General features: G+C 38.6%; 1 long non-coding RNA gene across 2 annotated transcripts in view; it reads right to left on the reverse strand.

The window, feature by feature from the left end:
* LOC106150024 overlaps nt 1-24,424 on the reverse strand; it is a 49,411-nt gene that overhangs the window by 7,230 nt on the left and 17,757 nt on the right. The window contains exons 1-2 of one of the 2 annotated variants that reach the window (XR_001236548.1): nt 5,368-5,428; nt 4,345-4,467 (exon numbers count right to left, since the gene is read on the reverse strand). The exons of the other annotated variant lie outside the window; for it this stretch is intronic. This is a non-coding gene — a long non-coding RNA (uncharacterized LOC106150024). Of the gene's footprint in view, nt 1-4,344; nt 4,468-5,367; nt 5,429-24,424 lie in introns of those variants that run through there. 2 annotated transcript variants of the gene reach the window in all.

Below are 24,424 nucleotides of genomic sequence, written 5' to 3' on the forward strand. Positions count from 1 at the left end.
TAAACAATAGGTCAAACAATATATAAAAATATATATAGAAATACATATATATATATTTGCTGATCTCTTGATCGCTAATCCTAGTTAGCCTATCCACATTTGTTAATTGATTTTACTCAGAAGATTTTTTTCTTTTTTACTGTTATACTTTCTTTTAAAAAAAATTTTATGAGTACATGTTTTAGTTTAAAATTATTACATTCCTCATGGGGATCGTACATGAAAGGATTGCTTTTAACAATGCCAGAAACACTGGACCCAATGAAACAGTTTTCAAACAATACTTGACAATCCTCAGAACAGAGACAGATGGACAACTGAATCACCACGATGTGATGAAAGTATTCCTGAGATGATGTTGCCAGCAGTCTTCTCACATTAAAATCACATATAAAAATGCCTGCTTTTCTCTCTGCCATTGAATTCCTCTACTGGAATGTGCAGTGCATTGGCTGAGTGTTAACTTCTGTATACAGTATTCTTTGACTATTGGTAAAATCTTTTAAACCATCTCTGCCACCAGCTTCACACATGCTGGGACTCACATGGCAGGTATCACACCCAACTACATCATTTTTTGAAGTAGTGTTCCAATTCTAAGTTCCAGAGAAAGAATCTAATTAGCCCAGCACGAAGCAGGGACCACATCTGTCACTAAGTGCTGGCCATGAAGGAAATCTCATGGAGAACAAACATTTTACCCTTTGAGAGGGGAGAAACACCACTCATTGCACAAGAAGCCATGGGTTGAAAAGATTTCCCCAAAAGATCTCTGCCCAATTTATTAAGGAAGACATTGAAACAGAAAATCGAAGTTCATCAAGTTATCTAGATAGTGAATGTAGTTCTGAACTCATGTCTGTAAAGGTTTTTTTTTATAAATCCCATTCAAAAAGAAAAAAAAAAAACTCATAATCTAATGCTTCATTGGTTAATTCCACCAAACATATACAGAAGATTTACTCTGATCATTCTCAAACCTTCCAAAAGTTTGAAGAAGAGAGAGCATTTCCACACTCATTTTACAAAACCACAATTACCCACAATTAGCCAGACAAGGATACTGTGAGAAAAGAGAATTACAGGCCAATACTCCCAATTAACGTAGATGCATACATCCACAACAAAATACTGTCAAAGTGAATGCAATAAAATATTAAAAGGAACACAATCAAGTGGAATTTGTCCTTCCAGTATGAGGGTGTTTTATACATTACTGCAATGGAAGATAAAATCATTCCAATAGAAGCAGGAAAGGCATTTGAAAAATTCAAACCCTATTCATGATAAAAAAGAAAACCTCTCAATATATTAAGCATGCAAGGAATGAATCTGAATATAGTTAAGGCCATGTATGTCAAATCCACAGGTAACAACACACTTAACAGTGGAAAGTTAAAAGTTTTTTTTCCCCTGTAAGGTTTGAAACAAGTCAAAGTTACCACTCTGGCCAATTCTACTCAGTATGGTACTAGATGTCTTGGCCAGAACAATTAGTCAAGAAAAAGAAACAAAAGCCATGCAAATCAGAAAGTAGGAATTTAAATCATCTATGTGTAGATGACATGACTTTAAAATAGAAAAAATCTTAAATACTCAACCACAAAATTGCTAAGACTATTAATTTAGTAAAGTTACTGTACAAAACTAATCAATATACAAAAATGAATAGTATTTCCATAGGCTAAGAACAGACTAAATATGCCAAATATCTCAAAAATACATTCACAATAGAATAAACAAAATTTAGGAGGAACTTTAAGCAAGGAAGTGAAAGACCTGTTTACTCAAAATTGCAAAACACTGATAAAAAATTGAAGATGACACAATTAAATGAAAATTTATTCCATGTTTGTGACCAGAAGTGTTAATATTTTCAGAGTCAGTTTTACCTCAAGTGATATATAAATTCACTATAATTCCTATTAGAATTCACCTAGTATTTTTTACAGAAATAGAAAACACAATCCAAAAATTCATATAACAACACAATAGATCCCAAATAACTAAAACAGTCATTGGCAAAAATCAACCTGGACATATCATACTACCTAATTTTAAATTATCTGATAAAGTTACAGTAATCAATGCAGTTTCATACTGGAATAAAGACACATAAGCCAATGAAATGTAACATTGAGACCAGAAATGAACCCACACAAATACAGTCACAAATATTTGTTGAACTCACCAAAAATATACTATAGGGAAAAAATATCTTCTGTAATAAATTATGTTTGGAAAAGTAGATATCCACATGGAAAATAATAAATTGTATCGTTATTTTATACCAGCTACACTAATCAACCCAAAATGGATTAAAAACTTAAACATATGACCTAAATAAAATCGTAAAATGATTAGAAGAAACCTATACAAAAGCTTCATTGCAATGGCCTTGATAACTTTTTTTGATGTAACAACAAAAGCACAAGCAATGAAAGAAAAAGAGTTAGTCAGACAACATCAAAATTTATGTACAGCAATGAAAAACAAAGTGAAAAGGAGAAAATAGTTGCAAAAAATATAATAAGGGGTGAATAACCCAATAATAGAAGGAACTCATATAACTTATTAGCAATAAATTGGTCCACTTTTTAAAAAGTGGGCAGAGACTGGAGGTTTAGCTTGGAGAGCACTTGCATAGCATTTACAAGGGCTTGGTTTTGATTCCTGGCCCAGAAGAGAGAAAGGAAAGAAAAGAAGGAAAGAAGGATAAGGGGAGGGAAGGGGAGGGAAAGAGGGAACAAAGGGAAAGACCTACACACACTTTTCTCCAAAGCAACATACAAATGACTATAGGGTATGTAAATTAAAGTCCAACATCACCATACATCAGGGAAATATAACCTGAAACCACAATGAGATATCATCTAATATCTGTTAAGATGTTATTCATCAGAAAGTTGAAACACAACAAATGTTGGTGAAGATAAGGAGCAATGGGAGTGTAAACTGATACAGCATGGAGAATCCTCAAAAGATGACAATGAAACTACCATATAATCCAATAATCCCATTTTTGGGGTTATGTACAAAAATTGATTCCATTGAAATGGAATCAATTTGTAAAATCAATTGCCTGCCCTTCCATGTCATTGTAGCATTATTCACCACACCCAAGATATGGAAACAACTTAAATTTCTATCAAGAGAAAAATGGTCAAGAAAGTGTGCTGCATATACATAGATACATTGGAAAAGAAAGAGATCAGCTTAGAGGAAAGGAGATTTTGCCATTGTGACAATTTGAATGAACCTGAAGGACATTACACCAAATGCAATAAGCTTGACAAAAAAAGAAAAATGCTGCATACTCTCCCTTATATATGGAGTCTGAAAAGTCAAAATTATAGAAGCAGAGAATAGAATGGTAGTTGCTAGGACTGGGGCCTTAAGGACTTGAGAAGATGTTGATCAAAAGGTATAAACTCACACAACATGTATGATTTCTACACTGCTAATGTAAAGCATGGTCACTATAGTTACTAATAATGTACTGGAAATGTGAACTTTTCTAGGAAAGTAGGTTTTGAGCATTTCCACTGCACAATAACAGGGTAGTATGTGAAGCAATCGATATGTCCATTAGTTTAATTACAGCGACAATGATAATTACTTCACAATGTATGTATGTACCAAAACATGTCTTGTACCACTTGAACATATATAATTTTTGTCAATTATACCTTAGTAAAAAGTTCAGATAGTAATGTTTTAGTTTTGGGGGATAAACAACATCTTTTTAAACAATTAAAATGATGATTTTAGATGTATTTCTTCTCTTTATGCTAGAAATGATACAGAATTTCACTAAATAAGATGATAGGAATTCAACAATGGTAGTTATATTGCATATTGTTGCCTTCAGATTAGTTGTTCAGATTATGAGATAGAAGCATGCGGGGCTGGGGGTTTAGCTCAGCGGCAAAAGCGCCTGCCTGGCAAACGCAAGGTCGTGAGTTCAGCTCCCGGTACCGGAGAAAAACCAAAAAAAAAAAAAAAAAAAAAAAAAAAGAGATAGAAGCATGCAAAATTGGTCAAAAAAATTAAAAAGAAGAAAAAAAAGTAAGCATTAACTGTTCCTTTCAATAGACCAGGAGAAATCAACGTTACAATTATCCCAGCTATCCTGGGTAGATATATATATATTTTTTCCTTTCCTTCTTTCTTTCTTTTCTCCTTTCCTGCATCCTGGTGCAAATTACTTTATACTTTATACATATATACATAATATCCAGATGGACTTGGAGGATTTACCTTAGTCTGTATGTCAAATGGTGACACACACTGTAGGAACAGGTGGTAATTTTTCAATATGGAGAGCTTGAAAATTGTACTCACTTCGCTGTTTGTTTACAGATTGTTCCAATGTGCTGTAGTTTATGTGTTCCCAGTAAAGATTCACTGATTGCGTGACATTTTTACTATTTTACCACAATATAGATAAATGGTCTCTTAAGATTCCTGCAAAAACAAAACAGGAAATAAAAAGCCACAGCTTAAGCATTGTAATAACAATTAAAAGGGGGTGACTGATGAGAAAATGGCATGCTTATTTGAGACATGGCTGTAAGAGCCACTATTCTTAATGACAAACCTTGCTTCAAGTGCATAGTGAGCCTTATAATATTAGCTAACAAGAGTAAAAGGCCATTATAATTAGAAGCACATTTAACTTCTGGGTGTGCAGAACATTATTAATAATAACATGCTTCAGTGAAGAAAAAGGTTCTGTGTTCTAGGAAAAATAGAAAGAAATGGCATAATTTTAAAGACATGATCTATTTAATCTTTATATCAACTTTTTTCATTTATGTCTTTGGATTTATAACATATGAAGCTGAACTATTCTTTACAGAATGGCCAGTTTTCATAGGTCAAAAAGGTGAACATTAGCAATTTAATATTTTTCTACTTATTTGTAAAAGTTGTATAAAATAGATACCTATTCATCTATTGGGGAAATTTCTAGAAGATTTTGAAAGTTGGAGTAAATGATTCACAAAGCATTGTGTCAATTTAAACCAGAAGAAGTAACTGACACCACGGACTGTGTCACGTGAAACCAGAAGGATTAACTGACACCACGTGTTGGATGGGATCTTCAGGAATGAAGAAGCTCTCAAGTAGTGGAGAACTTTTCAAAGACATAAGAAAATGGATCTGGGAGCAGTGCTGGGCAACTAGCCTGAAAGATCTGAGTAGTCTAGATAGGAAGGCATGAAAGTTTGTATTCACATAGGGAAAAGGAATTACTTCCCTTTGGCTGAACTATAGAATAGTAGTTCTCTACTTTTTGGAACCAACTCTGTAGAAGACAATTTTTCCACATTGTAGAATATAATGAAATAATATATAACTCACCATATTGCAGAATTAGTGGGAATCTTGAGCTCCCTTGAGTTTTCCTGAAACTACAGGGTCCCACCTGGGAATGAGGGAGACAGTTCACTATAGGCTTTACTTCCCTGTGACGATTTGTTGCCACTGTGATCTGATAGGAGGCATCTCTCAGGTAGCAATTTGAGCAGTGGGGCAGAGCCATAGTACAGATGAAGTAATGAAGTATCAATTACCAAGTGGCCAGCAGGACAAGTGCTAAAGACACAACTTCACAGTCCTGCCTAAGACTTTGAAAAACACATCCTCTATACTATGTACCGCAGGTATATGCTTTTGTCATTGTTGTAGAACTAAAGTTTAGAAGGTATCCTAGCATTATCATTACCCACTTTCTGGAACAGAGGTTGAGGCAGCATTTGAAAGGAGGCAGAAACATATTGAGTGTTTAAACATCAATGTTGTCCTGACCATCATCTACACACATACATGCACAAAGATTGTTAGTAATGTGGCATTTCATGTTTACCTCTAAAAACTGGTAAATCATACACTGATCAGGCCAATTAATTTTGGCTACTGATATATTATACAATCAGTTAACATGATTATGTAGAACTTGCCTATACTGTAATATATTTAGTGAAAAGGCAACACTCTTATCCCTAGTTGATTATTTTTCCTTAATACTTTTGTGTATCTGGAGAACTTTGTGGTTTCTAATTAGAAAGCATAGTTAAATAATTTCTGTGCTTTTCAGAATTTCTCATGAAGAACATTGATGAATTATTGAATGATTTAGCCCAGTTTCTTCCTGTTATCCTTGCTTGAAGTCCAAATGCTTTAACTATATTCCTGTAATCAGGAGCCATGAACCACTAGTTTCACCTAACAGCACGACTCATAAGAACACAGAGGAATTACACAGCCTCTCTAGAATTCTCAGCAAACTGAGCCCTTCACCTTGATGGGGCCTACCCTCTGCATTACTGTGAGCATGGTGGTTTCCTAGGCATGTTTGTAGCGAAGACATAGTCACTTGTCCAGCATGTACAGAATTTAGCTTGCACAGTGTAACTCAGAAAAGAAGCCAGAAAAAACAGACGTATTGCTATTTTCAAATTGCTTGTAGGATATAGTCACTCCTATAAACTCCACATGGTCTCTTTGTGAGGGAAGTATTATGATTGTTATTCTTCTCATCTTGATTTTACAAGTAGAAGACCCGAGAGGCTGGAGAAGCCAAGAACTATTTTTTTTCCTTTTGCATGCCAAGAATCTTAAATAACACCATGCACCACAAAATTAGCAGAGCTGGAACTTGCACCTAAACTTACAGTCCCTCTCCTTTTCACATACCCACCCACTTTTCCTGCAAAAAGTGTCTATGAGTGTTGAAGTGGGGAAAATGGACATAATGTCAAAATTTATTTCAGTGAAATAGCTGAAAACATTTTATCCATCTTGTCAGCTTTCAGAAGGTTATGCTGAAAAAAAAATCATAAAAATCCCAGTAGTTTAAATCACCAAAGGTTTTCCTTACATTCATATCCATGTGAGCAGGATATAGGTATGTTCTGTATTTGTTTCATCCCAGAATCCAGGCTGAAGGAACATATCCCATCTCAGAGGTGGCTGGCTGGAGCCAAAACAAAACAGCAGCCATAGGATCACCCGATGGTGCTTGATAGTCAGTTTTGGATATGGCAGAGCCAGGACTTCTGCTCACCTTCCACGGACAAACATGAGTGTCATGGAAATAGCTGATTTCCGGGGTGGGAGAAATCACCTTCCATGAGAAAGGACTCACGAATGGGTTCTGCAAATAGGGCCCTCTTTGAAAGGGATAGCAAATAAATACTTAAAAGGAAATTATGCATATATTTTCTATGTGATAGTAACAAATAGAAAATACACATAAAGTAGAACTAGGAAATGCATAGAAAATTTTAAGTAATGATACTCAAGCTTTGAAAGTGAGTCAAGTAGTTAATGTCTTGAAATATTCATAATGGATATTTTTTGACCATAACTGCCCTTCTTATCTACTAAAATGCAACTTCGTGGGGGTGACCTTCATCTCTTTTGCTCAGCAGTGTACTTTAACTCCGTTGAACTAGAAACTAAAGAAGTCATGGTTCCTGAATTGGTGGATAATTTTGTTTTCCTAATCTTTTAGATCAGTCTCTGTTATATAATATATTGTTAGATCAGCTTTTTATTCTTATGCTGTGAATCTTAAATATCTCCCCAAAGCTCCTATATTAAACCTTTGGTCCCCAGCTGGTGGCGCTGTTGGGAGCTAGTGGGGCGGGGCTTGTAGGAGGAAGTAGTTCTCTGAGATGTGCTCTCCAAGGGTGTATTGGGACCCTGGCCGCTTACTCGCTCACTCCGCTTACTTTGCTTTCAGCCAGGGTGTGAGTAGCTTTCCTCTTCCACGTGACTCTGCTATGATCTCTTTCTCCCCCACTACAGGCCCACAGCAACCATGAATAGAAACCTCTGAAATTTTGACCTAACATAACGTTTCCTCCTTTTAAGTTGTTTGTCTCAGATATTTTGTCACTGCAACACAAAGCTAAAGCAATTATATTTCGAAATATTTAATAATTGGCAAGTTTTGTCTGTTGTCAGAATAGACTTGATCACACAGAAGTCCCTCATCAAAAGTTTTTTGAACAAATGAAAGAATAATTGGATACATCATTGTAATTGGTGATCTATTTGAATTTTATTTATTATAGTTAGATATCTATATAAATAATACATATACAACATTTGGATTAGTTTTGGTTTTATTCTGATTTTTACTTGACTTGTGTTTCTGAGACTTTTTCCCATCATTTTGATTAAAGTAATATTTTATTATTAGTTTTTACTATTTCTACTGCTTTAAAATCTCTATATTTTTCTTGTCATTGCTTTTAAATATTTCCCTACAAAATGAATTAACAAAAATAAACATTTAACCATATCGTTCCTAACCTATCACAATACAAAAAAAAATTTTGTATCTGTCACAAGAAAATCTATCACAATACAAAAAATATCTCATTTTGTATAATTCTTAGGATTTTTGTTTGACATTTTCATTCCAATCTGTTTTTTTGAGCTGACATTAATACTCTTATTGCTGTTTTATATAATCCATGTTGACGTAGATCTCCTCACTCACTTAAAGGTATGTCTCACACCATTCTTCCCTCTTTCTCAGGCCTTCTTTCTTCTAGTTTTCTTCTTTTTTAGTTATAATCTCCATAGTCCTTTCAGTGGTAGTTTGTTAGTGATAGCTTTTGGTTCATTTTAAATGTTTTCATTTCATCTTCATTGTGGAATAATCATATTGTTGGGTATGAAATAGTACAGTAGTAGTTATTTTCCCTCTACTTTTTAAGAGATTTGCTGTCTGTCTTCTGGCTTCCACAGAGAAAATTGGGGCTGAGCCACCATCCTTTTTTGCAATCTGACATTCCTCTTGGGTTGCCTTTAAAACTTTCATCTTTATCTTTGATGTATAGCAGTTTAACTACAAAGCATCCAAGCTTGGGTTTCTTTTCCATCAGGTTGGCTACCTAAATCTGACAATTTGGGAATTTCATCATCAATTCTTTTTGAAGAATATTTTCTCTGTGTGTCCTCTAGTATCTTTTGTTCTCTGAAACAATCACATAAGGTTAGGCTTTTTCGTTCTACCCCATTTTCTTCTGCTTCTCCTTCATATTTTATATCTATCCATTTCTGTTCTATACTCATGGTAATTTTTTCCTGTCAGTTGCTTGCACAGATTCCTCAAGCTGTCTAATTACTGTCTTTTCCATTGCTTGAATCATTGTTATTTAATTTCAATGACCTCATCTTCTTTTGTGTATTCTTTTAAAATTTTTGTAGAGATCCAGTGTGTTCTTTTGAATTGCCAGTGTGTTATTCCTCTTTCATGTCTCTCAATTTTTATCTCCTTCCTTATATTATGTGTATAATAATTCCAAATCTGCAGCTCTAGGGAGTCTACCTGAGGCATGCTTTCTGATGACCCACACTCAGAGGGCAGCATGTCCTCCCTGTTCTACAGTTTTTGACTGTGAGCTCATCTCATGAGAGACTTTCTCGTCAAAAGTAATTGGTGGTCTGGACTGCAGGCATATCTCTCCAAAGGGGTTAGGTACCCAAGACTACTATCACCCAAAATGACTTTACTTCATCTCCTAACTTTTGATCTCCAGACTACAAAAGTGAACTAAAACAAAGGTCAAGTTTAAATACAAAACCCAACTGAATCAGGCCTTTGGGAACCTTTCTCCATTCCCACAGACCACCTTTCTTAATGTTTTCTTTGCTGGCACACAGGATATTTTTTCTGCAAGCCTTTTGTGAGGTGTGTCATGGTTTTATTTAAGAAGTACCAGTTCCAGTTCCCAATCTCTGCTCTTTCTCTCAGTCTCTGATTCTGTCATCAGCCAGTCATGGTAGGCTTCTCTTTTACTGCTAGGATCTTTCCAGCAGATGGACAGCTTTGGGCCTCCCTCTCATGGTCCTAGAAAAGGCTCTATCACTATATCCTTATTTCTCTGACCTCTACTAGGAATAAAGGGCAGATCAGCCTTTTTGGGGGGGTTCATTATCTTCAATGTTATTTACTCTCATTTCAGTTCTTGCCTGTGTTCCACCATCCAAAGTTTAAACAGAAGCTGTGCACTTTGTATTTGGCCCATTTCTTCTTCTTCTACTCTATTAATGTATATTCTGTGTTCTAGGAGAAGAGAAAGGTGGTTGATACCTATTAACTATATCTGTTCCAATCTTTAATAGCTCTGAAAAATAAGCATGAATATTTTGAACCTCAGTCTTGTCTTCCTCCCATTGTACTGTTACCTAAACATGGCAGAGAGCAAAATAAAGATTCATACGTGGATAATGTAAATCATACAGCCCCTAGGTGCAGCCTGAACCATTCAAATGCTTGAATCTGCCACCAAGTGTCTGTGTTCCTTCATTCTCATTTTATAAGATATTAGTTATGCAAGACAGCCTGTCAGTTCCAGAGGGAGGAGCACATCTAATGCAGAGATGGATAGTCCAGTTGGCTTTCTTTTTCTTTGGAATTTATTTATTGGTGATCTCTTGAAAGATAAACAATGTGCTAGAAGTTGTGTTTCCAAAGATAAACAGGACATCCCTCCCCTGCAAAGAAGTCACCAGACACACAACTTCATACAAAGGAAACCCTGCGAGATGGAAAGAGTTTCCTGCAGTGTGCAGAAAAGTTTTCAGAGGAGATGAACCCTGAAATAAATCCTTTAAAATTACTGAGAGGCCACTCCTTTGTGTATGTGGTTTTTTGTTATTAATGATATGTGCAAGTGACTGCCATAGACTCTCAACATACATCTGTTAATGACAAAAACATGGTCTAATTGTCAGAGGCTGGTATACTTAATGGCAGAAGGTACACAAGCAGAGTGAGTCTGATGAGATGTTTCTGCCAAATTGTAGATCTTTTGGCTAAATATTCATCCTTTGGGGGCCACTTTTTCTCTTTATATGTAAACATTCTCCTTTCTCAAAACCTAGCTAACTTCAAGTTAGTGTGGAGAAACCATCTGAGCAGGGAGGCAGACACCCACCAGCCCTTGTGCCAAAGGCTAGGGCAGGGTTGCGTGTCTGGATGTGATCCTTTTCAGCTACTGTTCATTAAGTTTGTATCAGCATTATTCGCTCTGCAGCCTTGCCTATTTATACAACAATTGCAAATATTACCATTGATTTCATTGGAATCTTTGATTATTACTGTCTCATAAAGTATAGAGATTACAGTGGAGACAGGCTCAGAAAGGAGACACTTAACACAGCCATAGTGGTCATAAATACAGTTTGTAATGATCATCTAGGGGCTCACACAGTGGAGTCTCTGTGTTCTCCATTAAAAGACTCTTAAGGGACCCTGGTCAGAGGAGATCTATGGTGTGGATATGAATGAATGAATGGATGAATGATGACTAAGATGAGAGGAAGGTACCTTCCTCTTTTTATTAGGTTCTGCAGTTTGGCTGGATTTATGTTTCCTTAAAAATTATTCAGCAAAGCAGATCACAAACTTAATGCAAAACTATAAATCTTTTGAAAATCTATATGAAACAATATTCAGTGTCCATGATTTGGTAATGTGTTTCCAGATTTGACACCAAAAGCACAATTCATAAAAGGATTTACTAAAAAGTACATCTCACCTGAGGTAAAAAATTTTGCTCAACAAACAATTTTGAAAAGAGAGTGAAAAGACAAGCTGTGGACTGGGAGAAACTGTTTGCAAATTTCTAAGCCTTGTATCCAACAAAGAACTCATATTTGTACTATGTAAAATTCTCCTAAAATTCAAGAATTTCTAAATGACACAATTAAATTAAATCAGAAAATGGGCCAAAGGCATGAGTAGCTGTTTCACTGAAGATATAAAGATAGCAAATAAGCACATGAATATAGCTTGACTAGCCATTGAGGGAAACACAAAGCAAAATCACAATGAAATGTCACTACCCACCAATCAGAATGACTAAAATAAAAGAACAATGACATCAAAGGTAAAGAAAGTCACTGAGACATTGCTGCTGGAACTGTAAAACGGTAGAATAACTTCAGAAAACACAATGCAAGTATCTGCAGCTTCTTTAAAAACTAAAAACTTAGGTTAGTTTTTACCCCAGAATTTGCACTCCTGAATATATACACACACATATATATATGTGAATGTATATGACTATGTATATATGAATGTATATGAATATATATATGGAATATCCATATATATGGAATATATCTTTACATATATGGAATATATTTATATGTTTCCTGATCAGGGAAATGAAGACTTATTTCATAAAAAGCTAATATAAGAATATGTTGTCAGCTTTACTCATCGTAAACCCCAACTGGAAACAACCTTCATTGTCTTCAGTGACTGAAGAGTTACATGATGGTCCAACTGTACTACAGAATACTTCAAAGAAATACCATGAATATTCCCAATAACCTTGGCAAGCCTCAGAGAATTATGCTAAGTGAAAAAGACACTCTCAAAAGGTTTACAGCCTGTATGATTCCATTTACATAACAGTTTTGAAACGGATAAATTATAGATTTGTAGGACAGATTAGTGGCTGCAAGAGCCAGGGGATGGCGAGGGGGGTGAATGTGAAAGGGGTTATGAAAGGGCAGCAGGAAAGATTCTTGTGAAGCTAGGATTCTTCCTCCTTTTCTTTGTGGAGTGGTTACATGAACCCATAGATGATGAAGTTACATAAACTAAATACATACCACGCACAAAAAGTAAAATCTGAGTGAGACCAGTGGATTGTGTCAGTGTCAGTATTCTGGCTGTTCTCTTGCACTATACTTTTGCAAAATGCTATCACTGAGAGATATTTAGTAGAGGGCACACAGGGATCTCTCTGTATGTGGAGTTACAATTATGCAAAAAAATTTTCGAAGTTCAATTATACAATATTTGAGAAAAGGCAACGGGAACATTCTGGCTTTTGACAGTGTGTGTCCTGAGCTGGCATTTCCAGCTCATCTGTGAGACTGTCATCTTCTGCCCGAAGCACATCTGTTTCCAGCTGCTCCTGGGAAACACCGGGCCCTGAAATGTTGTGCCTGAGGCAGAGATGCCACCTCAAAAGCTGAGCTGATTGCCCGGCTGTTTCCCCAAAGCCAGAATGCTGGCCATAGACCAGTACTCATGAAGAAATCCAAGCTCCTATGCCACAGACTGTGGGGCCACAGGACATTTCCTCTCATGGAACCAGGAGGAGGCTCCTTCAGACCAGTGGAGAAACCACCAAAAATGGTAGGTGGCAGAGATGGAGACCATGTAGTCCTGACCCATGGTCTTCAGTACCGGAGGCCAAAACAAGGCCCTCAAATTTCTCCACAGGGACTCCTCTCCTGGTCTCTCTGTGGCTAGTGTTAGCTTAGCTTTGAAAAGCAGCCTGAGCTTGGAGCTAGCTGTTGGGAATTCATTTCCAAAGAGAGGCAGCAGTATTAATGAGTCTGAGTAAAAATTTCCCATTCAAATCTTGCACCTCCAGAATGGGCTAGAATAAGTAAATTACTCCCTCCAAGCTTCTATCCCCTGTCCTTGAGGCACGATGGTTCTGATTTCAACAGATTAAAGAGGATAAAATTTGATAATGACCAGTCCAAGAATTAGTCAGCTCCAGTTTTCATAGCAAAATATAATGACCTGGATGGTATAAACATCAGAAATTTATTTCTCATAGTTCTGGGCCCTAGGAAATCCAAAACCAAGATTCCAGGTGCTCCGGTTCCTGGCCAGAGCTCTCTTCCTGCCTTGCACATACCACCTTCTCCTTCCCTTCCTCGGAGTGCAGGCACGGAGAGAGAGAATCTCTCTTATCAAACTGGGACCCTGCCCTTAGGACCTCATTTAACCTTAAAGATCCTGAAAGTTCTACTTCTAGGAATCACCTGAGGGGTTTGGGCCTTGGTATCTGGAGTTACCGGAATATAGTGCAATGACTAGCTGGAAAATAGTAAACATTTAGGATATGGAGATGCTTATAAATAGGTTATTTATTTTTATTAATATTCTGATGGTAAAAATAGAAATCAGGTGAATTAGCAGAAGGAGAAATTTATATATGAATAATAAAATGTTATCTTTCAAATCCAACTCAGAAAGGACACTGACTTTCAGGACGTTTCTGGAAATCAGAAACTGAAAGTATGTCAAGAGCCCAGAGAGACATCTTTCTCCACCTCTCCCTGTCTCTCTCCTACCCGCCGTTGTTGTAGACTGCTTTTCTCCACTTTTCAGGGTACGTGAAAAAGCTACAGCGGTCACCTCCACAGCTCCCGGGATGCCATCTCCTCTGTACAGTACACCAGCTTAGATATACTCATCTGCACAGCCAGTTTCTAATTTCCAAGGGCAGAAGTGAGCTTCTGCAGCTGGGTCAAAGGCCTTCACTGGAAATCAGTCCTGACAGACTTATTCTTTACTCTCTCAGCAGGAGAGAGAGAGAGAGAGAAAGAGAGAGAGAGAGAGAGAGAGAGAGAGAGAGAGGGAGGGAAGGGGAGAAAGAGAGAGAAAGAGAGAGAAAGCTTGAGAGAGAGAGAGAGAGAACAAGAGAGAGAGAGAGATCACTCTGCATATGCCTAGACTTGAATATGAGGTCTGCTACTAGTATACTACCCCAAAACTGGGTTGATCGCACCGTGACTCTCCCTACTTCTTGAGATCTTTATTTCTTTCAAAGCCAGCACACGTGCTCAGGAACACAATCCTCCCACCTCTCTAGCTGGGGTTTGCTCCCAAGTCTTTTCATGCCCATCAAGTTACCTCACGCACGAATATTCCAGATGTCCTGGGAAACTGTCCAAACAGTTCTACACCATTATGGGCCAAGTCTGAAGAGCTCCACAGCTGTCCCTTGGGCTGAAACTCCAGAGAGCCTTGTTACTACCTCACAGAATTTCCAAGTTCTCCGAGAATACTGGGAATACTGGCCTATTAGACAACATGGGAATAATCCCTATCCCCCACCCCTGTGGTTTATTTTATGACTCAAGTTTCTCAACCTCAGGACTGTCTCTAGCCAAGACTGACCCAGGAGTTCCATCTGGTAGGCAGGGTCCTTTCTCCTCACTGTTTCCACACTAGGTCTACAGCAGCCTGTATGTCCAAAAACCACGACTTCTGGAAATCAGGAACTGAAAATAGAGCAAGAGCTCAGATTGAAGAGCTATCGATGAGAGGCAAAATCGTAATGTATCATGCTGGCTTTGCGTCTCCTTCTCACTGTCACCAGGAAGAGCTGACCAGCCATGGTAAGGCCACAAGTAAAGCAAAGGTATTCATCAGGCCCTGTAACAAGACATGAAGGGCATTCTGTGTGGGGAAGAGTAAACAGTACGATAAACCTGCACAGTGAATGGTAAAGACCCCAAGAACCAGAAGAGATGAAAGGAAAGACACCTCATCATTTTTCTTTTCTAATCAACCCTCCTCCTCAGAGAATCTTTGGGTTGTGGAAGTGAGTAATTGTTGACACCTGGAACTGTTATACTCTTTGATTCATTTTGACTGAATTTTGAAAACATTTGCCCCAAAAGCTCTCCTAACTTGTTCCACTTAACTGACTTGCTTGGTTAACCAACAAGGCCCCATCCCCTAGAGAACATTCTAGATTGAGGCTGTCAGCAGGGATCTCTCATGCCCAGCAGAAAGCATCTGCTCTTGCTTAGAATCCCGGCATTTTCCTGAAAATTCTTTCATCAACCAAAGACGTTTTACAGCAGAGGAAGATAATATCGTTTCTATGAAAACTGCTGTAAAAAACTTTGTATCTTGCAAAGACTTAAATAAGTACATTGTTTTAAAAATTGCTGAAGAGTTATGTACAGTCATTATGACTATGATAAACCAGAGACAATATGATATAAAATCTAGAGGCATCCACATTCAGGGTTCAGTCAAATATATTCAATTCTTTCTCTAAAAAAAAAAGCCAGGAAAAGGGTAAGGTATACTTTATGGGTGTCTTTTTTACAGCAGAACTCTCAAAAAGAAGTAGACTGAAAGCAGTAGCCTATTCGGCCTCACTGTAGGTAAGCACAAATATATTTATATTAATAATTGTGTAATTTGAAATAAAATGTTGAAGCTCTATATGTACTTTTAAAGTAGTCCCTAATTTGTTTATTTTCATTTAACTAGTAAAGATCTGGTATCAGAAGTTTCTGGCCAGTTCCTTTGTATCATTAACCTGAGAGTTTGTGAAGCTGTTTTTACTAGTAGGAGTTCTGAAGTGTGAGTAAGGCCTGGTGTTTGAACCTCTAAGTCTCAGTATCCTCCCCTGTAAAGTGGGTATAATATATGTCTCATAGAAGTGATAGAGCGCTAGATAAATGATTGCTGTCTAGTGCTTAGCACATTTCCTAGCACATGTGAAGCATCTAGTAGATGCTGGCTATGGAGGCTGAACAGACAGAAAATGAATTCATCTACAGGGACAGTATGGTTTCCGTAAATTAGCCTCTTGCCCTATCAGGTTTCTATGTACCAGGATGTAGTATGTGACCATAACATTCTGCACAGACTAAACTACATGTAAATAAATATTAAGCATGCCTTTGGTGTGAAAGCCATATTTCTTCCCAATGGTCTGTGACCTTTTTCTCAGTGTTGGTGCATACAGATGTCCTATTGTGAGACTTAAGGGTTACATGTGAAAACCATGTCCAGTTGGCTACTTTAATGTGTGACTATTAACATAATACAGGTGTTCCTGTGAGATAAACAGACTGCAAGCTGACCTAAAGAAAGCTTTCCTGACACTTGTTTTGACCGCCCATACTCCTTTCATATCCTCAAACCCTTACAGAAGTTCAGCCTTTCAACCTAACAGGGTAGCATTGTGATAGAGCTGCTCTGGAGGCCACCGAGAAGAGAAGCATCAGGTTTTTCTGCATTTGGAAGTAGTATGACCCAGGAAACTTCCCAGAGGAGGTAACATTGGGTTGAATTGTATAGAACAAGGAGATAGTCTCCTAACAGAAAAGGTAAGAAGGGCTGTCTAAGACAGCCAGCTTTGTGTACAAGGGCTGGACCCCAGCTCAAAAAGAGAAATGAGGAGGAGGATCCCAGGCTGTACAGTTAAACCCACGAACTCCCCAGGAGGAGGAGATTCTCTGGAGAGGCCGTGTTAGACTACAGGGCACAGAAAATCCACCCCTAATGTGAGGCATACCTGGAGAAGAAGGCAGGGTCATTGAGTTCCCACTGAGTAAGAAAGGGATGAGCAGTAGACAGGGTCATTGGCCCTTTAATGGGATCATAACAAGGATGGCTCCCAGGGAAAAGCAAACACATTTCCCTGAGCCCAGATGACATTATTTCTATGAACTGGAATCTTGGAACAAGTCGTATGTGAGAAGCATCTTCAACAGTGAGTGACATTTATGCAGATGGCATTTGGAAGGTGGATTCCAGAGTAGAATCCAGAAAATATGCACAACAGCCCAGAGGGGAGCCTGAGGCATGAAGAAGCATGCTCTCAAATTGCATTTCTTCCGGTTCCTGCAGTTTCTGAGCTTATCTCCCCTACGCTCTGCCCTGGTATTTTAATCTCTAATAGCATTACTTGAACTAATTAATATAAAATTAATGCAGGCATTACCTAAAGTGGATAGTAATTTCATATTTTCCCTATCCTAGGCAACAACATTTTGGAAGTGCTTCCAACTGCCTACATAAAAATCTTGCAAAAATAGTGAAAGAGAAATATGCAAAGTGTTTTTAGTTGTATCCAAAAGTAATAGTGTACCTGAGAAAAGTATAGATTATAGTTCTGCATTATATAATTAATCAGAGATTTGCAACAAGGCGATGCTGTCAAAGAAGCATTTGACAATGTCTGGAGGTACACTTGGTTGTCACAATAAGGGGTTAGAAGTTATGGTCCTGGTATTAAGTGGACAGAGGTCAGGGATGCTACTCAACATTCTCCAATACACAGAATATTTCCTGCAACAGGGCATGAGGCAGCCAATGAACTATCAATAGTCTCAAGATTGACACCCTGCTTTAGACCATGAAAGAACAATTTGATTGTTCACTACAAATTTCTGATTTCATGATTCCACCGATAAAATGTATAAAATTGAAGGTACGAAATGATCTATGGCAAGCTGGTTGATCTGAATATATGGGACTGGAGCCCAAGCCTTCTGGACCAGCACTTTCTATTCTGGTGCACCAGATCCCCATGAACATGTGCTTTAATGCTGTGAACACTTAATTTGCACATTGAGAGAGAAGTCAGTGTATCGATGCTAACTATCCAGGTGGAGATGTGGCTCTGAGCTCAGGCCCAGAAGGGAAGGGAGGGATGGATATGCTTCTCAGCGCCACAGCCACATGGCTGTCACCCCCAGGAGCCACCCTGGAGAAGGGTGTGCAGCCACCCATCCATGATGTAGCTCTCTTTAATTGTGAGGAAAATATGAACAATTCGGGTCTGTTCTCCTTCTGGAGATGAAGAGTTTGTTTAAACCACGAGCATGTTATAGATGATTAAGCAACATGGGAGAGAAGAAGGCAAGTTGGTGAGTCTGAGAGCTCCAAACTTCTCCTTACAACTGAGGAATATGGCAGACTTTTCCTGTTTGCAGGGGAGCTGGCTGTGATGGAGGGGAGATGAATTGGGACATGGGGATGAGTGGAAGGGGGCTGTCCCTCACGCCCATTTCTTCCGCTTACTGGTAATGTCAATTTGGGTGAGACATTTCAGTTCTTGTGGCCTCAGTCTCTCCAGCTGTGAACAAAGACACCTGACTCACAGAGCTTCAGTTGTAGTCATGAGGTTAAGTGTGTCTCATTTCCTGGGTGAGGAAACTGAGGATCCAAAAAGCTCAGTTAGCTCTTTCAGATGACAAGCCTAGTGAGAGATGGAGGGGCATAAACCCAGATCCCTGATGGCCCAAAGTGAGTTTTTGCTCCTTTTCCATTTTAGGAAGCAATGTTTAATAGCTTCTTTGCATCAGCAGAAAAGGTTTCAGGCTGCAATGGCCCTGGCCCCAGTGTCAGTACCAAGCATTTAAGAGACCTCTCAGCTTCCTCACGCTCTCCCCACGTGTGGGCCTCCTTCTCAAAGCCATCAGGACCCAAGAAGTGGCTCCTTTTCTTATCAGCTTCTCTCTGAGCACTTCCCAGGAGCCCAATCTGGACACAACTATGAACACAGTCTCTCAAGATAGGAAAAGCAGGTGGATATACTAAGAACACCTGATGTCTGATAGTTACTGAACCACTTGACCCTGGGAGAGATTTGTTTAGGAAAATGAGGTTTCAAAGACTTAGAAACAGGTAAAGGCCAGAAAGTGTCAGATGGGAGACATATTCATTAGTAAACTTCCATGGGGTCCAATTAACTGATGCTTCAGAGACTTGCTTAATAATAAGTGCCCTTGGATAATAGGGTGGTGAAAATAGAATCGTTAATGCCCTGCAATTGCTTTCTGTGCTGCGAAGATGAGGCAAGACTAATAGAGATGGTCTGCACCTCCAGAATCAGTAAATATTAGGAAGATCAAATAAAATTTTCAGAGTCATTGAAATGCCTTCTTCTTCTGTGAATTGGGGCTGAATCCTTTGAAATCCTTAAGCCTGAGGCTGGTGGGCTGTTCAGTCACATAATGTTCTGTTTTGGAGCTAACCCTGCATTTGGGGAGGGAAAAGCCCATCCACAATGAGGCCCATAGGGAGAAAACACAGCTAAATGTGTTGTCAGGAGGCTTTAAATCAGTGATCTGAAATACAAAGTCACAGTGGTAAGGCAAATTTGAGGTTTAAGCTTTTTTTCTTTTCTGTTCACATTTGCCTGTTTCCAATTGTATGTACAATATGAATGACTCAAACCCTTTCCTGGGATAACCGGTCAATGGTTGGCCTGGGAGAAGCAGTATGACCATCACTATGGGATGCAGGGTCTGCTAGGCATGATCTTGAACCCCACTAAGCTTTAGTGTCAGTCAGGGAGCCTGCATACAGTCATGCTAACCTAGGGATGATGAAATGGGGCCATTTCACAAGCCACAAGAGGCACTTCACTGCATTAAGTTCTTCTTGATTTTTAAAAATTTCTTCCTTTATTTTGGCAATATTTTTCAAAGGAAGTATGCAATTTTTTTTCCTTCCTTTTTTTCACTCCTATAGTCAGCAGAGGACTGCAGATCTCAAAAAGGGAGCAATAGTGCTCAAGTTGCCCATCAACTACAGATTTCAGAACCCTCAAAGCTTAAACATGAACACAAGCACAGTCCCAGATCCATGTTGTCCTTAACCCACAGAATAAATAGGCCCTCAGACCTCCTGTGGAAGAAGACACTCTCAGTCAGTTATTCCAGGATTCACAGAGGCAGAATCAGAATGAATGAGCTCAAAATTAAAAATTACAATACAGGCAAAGATAGAAGCCATTGATGAGAGCAGCAGAAATACAACCCTTCTACCAAGCAAGGAGACAGTTCCCTCAGACCATAAGACTATGATATCACCTTTATAGCTTAGAAAATAAGAATATTTTAAAAATTTGTTTTAAATTAGGAATTAAAATAAAAAGTGAGATAGAATCAATATCTTTTGAGAGAGCAGATATTTTTCAAAATAGCAAAATAGAATTTGCTAAAGTAAAAAATACAGTCTTTGCTATCAAAGTCACAATGGACAGGCAAGACAGTACATATGTACACAGCTGAAGAAATACTTAGAAAACTAGAGGATAGAATTGCATACATTTACCCAGAAAGCAACACAGAAAAATGACATGGGACAATGTAAAAGAAGTCAGGAGATTTGGAACAAAAAGTGAGCAATTCCACTTAAGTCTAACAGAAGCCCAAGAAAGGGAAGGGTAGGGAAGATTAGCATGAATGAGGGTGAGATAGTATTCAAATAGCTGAAGATTTTCCAAGTTGATGAAAGATGGAAGCACTGTACAATGAAGTCTCAACAGACTTGTTTTATGATAGATGATATTGACAGAGATGATAGATGATAAATGATAGATAGATGATAGATAGATAGATAGAGAATTTAAGATCAAGAAAACACCACATGTTCTTCAATAGAACATTTGGAACAAAAAAAATGACTATTGGCCTATTTTTGAGTCAGCCAAAGGATAAGTAGCACACAGACTATCTTATTTACTTTCTTATTGCTGGCACAAAAATACCCAACTCCCACAAGTTAAAGAAGGAGAGATTTATTTTGGCTCACAGTTTGTGGAGGTTTCAGTCCATAGTCAGCTGGCTCCAAGGCAAGGTGGCATGGCAGAGGGGCAATGGTTCATGGCATGACAGGCAAGAAGCAGTGAGGGATCAGGTAAGAGGATATATATTTCTATACCCTTTTAGGTCATACCCACATGATCTACCTCTTCCCACCAGATTTAACCTTCCAAAATTACACCCAGGGGGGCTAGGATATAGCTCAGCAGCACAGTGCCTGCCTGGAAAGCATTAGGTCCTGAGTTCAATTCCTAGTACCCACAAAAAATCCCCAACCCCCCCAAAAAAATTCACACTCAGCTATAACCCTATCAGTGGACTAATCCAGTGATGAGTATCAAGCACCTATGACCCAGTCATTTCCCAAAAGCTTTGAGTAGGGGGATCTAGATACAAACCATAACACAGATAATCTCAGCTAACCTCAATACAAAAAAAAGATATAAATGCTAATGTTTAATTTAATGATTGAGATGATAGATACGTTAATATTATTAATGTTTTTGTACAGCACCTCTCACTAATGGCACATGGACATCTAATGGGTAGGATGCTGTTGTAGTCAGGATTTACAAGGAAACAATTATATAGAGGACACATAATTTATAGGGTTATTTTATAATAGTCACACAAAGGGTCACATGCCAAAAACTGCAGGAAATCTGTACACACACTAAAGACCCAAAGACCCCAGCTGAGGTCCTGGATCCCACGGCAATGTCCTGCATGAGTCCAGCTGAAGACTTAGAGCTCCTAACAATGCCCCCCACAAGTCCATCTGGTTGTCTAAAGCCCACAACAATGTCTCATGCAGGTCTGTTTCATGGAACTGCACTGGGAAGGTGCAAAGGTCAGCAGTGGAAGCTAGAAAGTCTGTTCCAGTAGGATGAAGGATCTGTGCCAGCAGGCTGAGGGATCTGCACTGGAGCCAGGACATGACCCTCAAAGTGAAAACCAGAGCTCTCCAGAAAAGTACCACAGCCATCCTCAGTAATAGCAAGGTCCCAAGCTCCTCTGATGATAACAACTGAGTCCATATCAGGAAAGCCAGCATGACAACCCCCTCCAAGAGAACCAACAGTCATAGGAGAACCAACAGCTCCCTAATAGCTTTTTTCTTCCTCTCCAGTTCTCATTTTTATTTTGCTGGCAGCAATCCTGGGCCTTTCATACCCAGCACCACACTGATTCAGTTTAGCTGGGTGTTACAAGAGGACTACCAGTTGTCAATCCACCATAGGATGTATTGCTGTGACTCAGGCTCACCAAGTCTGTCCTTGGTAATTGGTTATTGAGGAGGTGAAACTCAATAGGATTTGCTTCTTCCTTCCCAGATAATTTCCTCTCCCTGCTGTATTGGTTAAGAAAATGTTTGTATAGGTACCGAAGTAAAAATATTTGAATTTACATTAATGTTTCCCTGCCTAAGAACCATGTTACATTGGATGAGTTCATGCAATTCTGTGTCTCCTCATTTAATTGGGGTTATAATAGTACCTGTCTCAGCATAATTAAAAGGCTTAAAGGATGTGTTAAATTCTCAGAATAGTGTTTACCATTGTCTTAATCTGTTCCCTGGAGTTATGACAAAATACGGAAGACCTGATAATTTATGAAGAATAGAAGTTTATTTATTTCATTTTTCTAAAGGCTGGGGAGCTCAAGATGGTGCCAATATCTCCTCAGTAACGACTGAGGCCCTTATGGTAGCATCATGACACGGTAGAGGATTTCACACAATGATACAGCAAGCTCAAGTCTCTCTTTCCATCCTTATGAAGTCACTAATGCCATCATGGGGTGCCTTATCCACGTGAACTCATCTAATCCCAAAACCTAACCCAACGTCACCAACATATTAATATGGGAATTCAATGTCTAACACATGCCTTTGGGGGGACACATTCAAATTATAGCAATAACACAGTTAACAAACATTGACTCTTGATTTTTTTTTAAGGTACATTGTTTGATTCAGCTTACCTTATTGTGAGAGAGTCTGCTGAGACTGGCTTAGCCTATCTGGAGAAGGGAAGAAGGAGGGAATGTTGTGGGGAGGCTGAGGGACAAAGACCAAGTATTGTCTAACTCTATCATTGTAAATCTGGATGAAATACTTTACAAAAGCAATGGAAGACTAACCAGACAAAGATCTGTGATGAAAATCAGGATGAATACTGGGGTAATGTCAGATCCTCTGGAGTGTTCTCATTACTGGGTCTGCTCATGGAACCACCTCTCTATAGGGTTACTCCAAGGATGGCTTCAGCAACTGCTGAGCAGTGAGTCACAGAATACACACGCGTGAAGATGTGGCCAGGTAAAGAGCCCAAAAGGTTCAGTCCTAAGAAGACTTAGGGGTGAAAAAAATGTAAAAGGAGATAAAGGGAAAGGAAGTTTCAGAAAGTGATTAGACAAGGAAGTCAGTGATATGGGGGGACAAGAGAAAAACGGTGTTCTTCACAACTTCTTCCATCTAAACCATAGGCAAATTAAACTAATCATCATTCATAATAAACTCATTAGTCAATTTTAGAAAATTAAAACACAATACCTGCTTATGAAATGAAACACTAAAAGAAAGGTACAGTCGCGGTAACAGTACAAACTCCACATGTTCCTTCCTTCACCTATAAAATAGAACTTGGAATTTACTGTTCTGGTTGTCTTGAGGAATGCATAATACACTGTATGAAATCTGTCTGAAAGAGCTTCTTAGAAAATTTTAAACACTGCAATTAACTGCAATCTCTCCAAATATTGTTCTGGATAATGCATGGTCAACTGTGTCTTGGGCTGGTGTCTAAGTAATTGCCTTTTGTATATATACTTGTGTGCATCCTGTTTGGGTAAATTTAGATGATGCATATTTCCTTGTATCGTGTTCTACTTTGATTTTTTAAAGGATCCATTATGCCCTTTTTTACACCACAGTCTGCGCTCTCTACCTCTCCTCTTGGCTTTCTGCCCTTTTTGCTTTCACAGGACAGAAATTCCTTGGAAGGAAATGATTCTCATTTCTGGTATAATGTGCTGCTTGTTCTCTGTCTAGGAAGTGAGTTAGCCAGCCAGGCAGCCCGGGTCCTGTCTTGAATCCCATCTGCATTGTCATGAAAGATTTATTTCATATGCGACCTACTTGCCACTGGTTTCTCCCCACTGCCAAGAGTCTGTCTTTGAGGAAAGTGCACAGACATAAGTGAGTCCTAATTGACTGGCGTCATTCAGAGGAAGAAAATGACAGGAGCTTAAAACAGACCATGCAGTGTCTTCT

The sequence above is a fragment of the Chinchilla lanigera genome, unplaced genomic scaffold (genome assembly GCF_000276665.1).
Source record: "Chinchilla lanigera isolate Chin_1 unplaced genomic scaffold, ChiLan1.0 scaffold00060, whole genome shotgun sequence".
In the NCBI taxonomy this organism is placed as follows: Eukaryota; Metazoa; Chordata; class Mammalia; order Rodentia; family Chinchillidae; genus Chinchilla; species Chinchilla lanigera.